Source organism: Pteropus alecto, unplaced genomic scaffold (assembly GCF_000325575.1).
Source record: "Pteropus alecto unplaced genomic scaffold, ASM32557v1 scaffold3, whole genome shotgun sequence".
NCBI classification, from domain to species: domain Eukaryota; kingdom Metazoa; phylum Chordata; class Mammalia; order Chiroptera; family Pteropodidae; genus Pteropus; species Pteropus alecto.
The window spans coordinates 68166124-68170817 of record NW_006442484.1 but is presented as its reverse complement, the minus strand read 5'-3'; positions in this window follow the sequence as shown (position 1 = coordinate 68170817).

Below are 4694 nucleotides of genomic sequence, written 5' to 3'. Positions count from 1 at the left end.
TCCTACAATAGATGATTGGATAAAGAAGCTGTGGTACATATATACAATGGAATATTATTCAGCCATAAGAAGAGATGAAATATTGCCACTTGTGACGACATGGATGGATCTTGAGATAATCATGCTAAAAGAAATAAGCCAGACAAAAAAAGTTGAAAACCACATGATATCACTTATGTGTGGGATATAAACCTAAAAGCAACAAATGAACAGGATGAATAAACAGAAACTCATGGACATGGACAGTAGACTAGTGGTTACCAGAGGAGAGGGTGGAGGGGGAAAGTAGATGGGGTAAAAGGGGTCGAATATGTGACGACAGAAAGAAATCTAACTGGGCAGTCAACGTACAATGAAATATATAAAATTGTACGCCTGAAACTTACTGGATTTGGTTAACCAATGTCACCATAACAAATAAAATTAAAAAAAAAATAAATTAGGTGTAGAAAAGTTATTAAGTGGGCAGACTGAATTTAATTTCCTCTAAGTTAAAACATGAAATGGAAAAAAAAAAAAAAAAGAGCAGTTCTCTCTGTTTATAACCTAGAAGCTGGGCAATCATGAAGAAGCTGCCTAATTGCAGATTCCAGAGCCACATTACCTTAGCTATAATCACCACCAGCAAAACTCATGCCCCATATTCTGTCGTACCACACCCTGGGACCCCTGTTATTGCTATTCCAGAAAAATCAAATGCTCTATGACTCTTGGCAGAAATAGCAGAAATATGGTCTCCATTTCATCTGGCCTTCTTAATCTCAAGCACACACATTGGCTTGAAGGAAGCTAGGTCACCTCTGGAATTCAAGGTGTAAGGGGGGTTGGGAAATGTATAGACCAGTTTTCTGGGCCCACCAGTGAGCCACAGCACAACCACATGCCATGAACAGGTTACAAGTGTGTCAAAGAAATTGATCTCCTCAGCCTTCTGGGTAGCTACAAAACCCTGGACAGCCAAAGCCTTCTTGGCTAGTAACCTCCTCACCTAGAGTCCCCTAGAAAGTAACCCAGAGTGGGGTCTGATGGTTTACCCTTCAGCTCCTACTGATCAAGAATATGGGAGGTATCTGGTCTTTGCTGCTCTGCTGTGATGCATCATGTGAAGCCAGGAATGTGTCTATAGTCACCTGGACAGCTACTTAAGAAGCTTGCTGCTGAGTGAGCCACTGACTTTTGTGAACAAGGGACACTCTAGCTGCTGGATAATTTCATCGTAAGGTGCAGTCACTGGGGTTAAGGGAACACTAGCTCCTCAGAAGTGCAGCTCCAGGTAGTTGCCCCAAATCTCTGTCTTACGTTTCCTTACGTTTATTTGTTTAGAGTGGTCCAAACAAGTTTCAGGGTGACTGCTCTAATATATACATACACTCCATAAATTAGAACTTCATCATTATTGGGAAATACTTGATATGAAAAAAATTCAATTGCATTTGAGATCTATGGTATTATAATAAAAATATCAATATCACATTTGTCAATGACAAAACAAGGAGATGTTAGGCTCTAAATATAATTTTCAATTTTTGAAGTTTTAAAGAGTTTAATTGTTTCATTGGCTACTTACATATACAAGTTTCTTGTCATGGTGACTATTAAGAATTTAAAGAAGTCATCATTAAAATGTCTTGATTGAAAAATGCATATAGCCATTTCAAGCATAGCACTTGATATTTAATAGTTATGTCTACAAAGCAAGATCAAGCATTTCATTAAAGAATTTGATAGGCAGTGAACACACAATGCAATATATATGCATGCCTTACTGTTGAATTGTACACCTGAAACTTACTAGATTGCATTAACCAATGTCATCATAATAAAAATAAATTTAAAAAATAAAAATAAAGACCTTTTCTGTTCATTACAGAAAAAAAAACCACGACAAACTCAGGCCTCCCAGAAACCCACAGCTGAGGACAGATCTCTCCGTACTCAGGTCTATGAATTTTACTCCCGAGTGGATGCCGCATAGCATCACAAATGCATTGACTGCATCGTCATGACAATATAAGCACACTGAGAGCCGAGGTTTGACCGGTTTTGTTCTTTGTCTTATGCCCAGCTCTTAACATGGCGTCTAAACATTATTGCTGCTCAATAAATAAGCTCAAAAAATTGGGAAAAAAATGTATTTGGAAATTTTACACAAAATTAGTATTTAAAGTCTTCCCTGATTTTAGTTTTTATTATAGCATGTAAAGGAAATATAACATTTTGTTCTACTAAGCTCCAAATAAACACTTAAAAATACTCTCTAGCTTTAGTGCTACGAAAACACTGTCATTTTCTATAGGCACCATGGCATATAAAAAGCAGGACTTGGAATGGAGTAGAATGAGCCAATGTGCAATATATTCCACAGAATCACATATACAAGCTTTCACAGTAAATCTAAGAAAATTATTTACTTGCTACATTAACATTAACCAGAGGATAATGCTCTTGATCACTTTCTCTTTTAAAATTTAGTTATCAGAATTTACCACAGGCACCACCTTATTGTTCAATCTCATAAAAAACCTAGAAGAAATAATTTTCAGGTCATATATGGTCTGTCTCCCTTTGTATGTTGCCAGATCCTGTTCATCCTCTGCACAGCTGGCTTTGAAAACCCAACCCAAGGACCCCTTTCTCCTCTGACCTCCTCTTGCATTCTTTGGGACTTGTCATATGTCAAGCTGCCTTCTGACATACAATAATGGCATCTTGTAAGCAACTTGAGAGGATCTCTGCCTTTTTTATAACTCTTGCAGTTCCGAATGTATATTAAGCTCTTAGTGGTTATCCCTAATTGCTAAAACGCTGTTTGGAGGATCGAACATTAGAAATTAGTTAGGATCAACCAACGGTTTTTTTGTTTGTTTGTTTGTTGCCAATTTTAAGTGTGATATATGTTCATTCTTGAAAATATGAAAAATTAAGTGTAAATTAAAATCACTCAGAATTCTATTATTCAGAAATACCACTCTACATTTTTATCCACCTTTTAAACTGCACTTTTTACAAACAAAATTTGAATCCTGGTATTTGCTTTTCCATTTGATATAATTGTAGAGTTTTCCCCATGTCGTTAAGTAAATTATGGCATATCCAGATCACATTAAAACTATGTCTTAGAACAGAGCTTCTCAAATTTTAATGAGCATACAAATCACCTGGGATATTGTTAAAATACAGGTTCTGGTTCAGTAGGTCTGAAATAGGTCCCAAGATTCTGCATTTCTAATGTCCGCTCATAGGATGCTTATACTATGGGTCTGAGCAGCAAGGGCTTAGAAGGTACATATATTCCATTAATGATGAACATTTATATAGTTTCCAGTGTTTGGCTTTTACGCGGTGAAATATCATCAATGCAGTGTTAAGACCCTTTACACATAATGTAGGAATAAGGCAAATATTTATCAAGTTATAGTTTACAGGCACAAAGATGATTAAAAATCTAGTTACTGGTCAATGTCAATAAATATCAATATTTTCGAGGCTTTGGATGCATGCAGCCAAGAATATTCCATAGTGAGAAGCAGATCAGTGGTTTCCAGGGAACAAAGGGAAAGGCAAAGAGAGAGGAAACTTTTAGTAATGGTAGATTTATTCATTATCTTGATTGTGGTGACATTTTCATGGATTTTTTATATATATGTATACATACTTATACATATATAATCTGTTAAAACTTAGCAAACCATATACTTTAAATATATGCAGTTTGTCGATTATACTTCAATAAAACCATTTTTTAAAATATGAGGGGGTAGGTGAGTGGACAGAGCCACAAAGTACATTCCAGAAGGGTCGTATTTACATTCCACCAGCAACATATGTGAGTGCCTGCCTCATTACACCTTTGTCAGCACTGTAATTCTTAAAGAAAAAACTACTAATTTGAAAGACAAAAACATCTCGTTTGAACGTGCATGTCTTTACTAGCAGACTGAAATTTTTCATGTTGATCAGCTCCTTGCTTACTTATTTTTTTGTAATGTTTCTTATCAAATTATAGGATCTCTTTACTTAGATATGTCATAAATATATCACCAATTTTTCCCTTTATGTTTACCTGTGTATATCTGATGTAATTATAATGTAAATTAACATTTTAAAGAAAAAAAATAATCTTAATACTGCTCTAAACATATATAAACAAAAAAAGCTCAAAGTCAGAAGACAGAATTAGATATTTAAAAAAAAAAACAATAAAAAAATGAAGTCTTTTACAACCAATCACCTAATTTATTTCACAAGGTGGCTGACATTAGCACAAGACTACAGAAGCAAGCCTTATATATAAATGTAAACTTACATCTTTCATAGTCACTCTTTCAGCTGGTTAATATAGTAAAAAAATTAGTGTCATCTCTTTTAAAATTGAAGTAGTAGTACTAAGAAATAGTTTGTGATTTGAGAGCAGTCAGAATCCGGATTTGTAACTCTTACTTTTTGTTAATTATTCTCTCATTGTATAACAAATAGGCCTATGAAATCAAACTAGGGTTGTGTTTTTTGGGGTTTTTTTTTTTGAGATTCAATTAAATAAATATCAGAAAAGGAGAATATTTGCATATTCTCCTGGAGTGAGATCTTTATTTATATTAATAATCCTGAGAAGTCAAATGTTATTAAACTGTTTCCTTCATTCTGAACCTTGAGTCTCACAAGAATTTCTTAGATCACAAGACAAAAGAATGCTA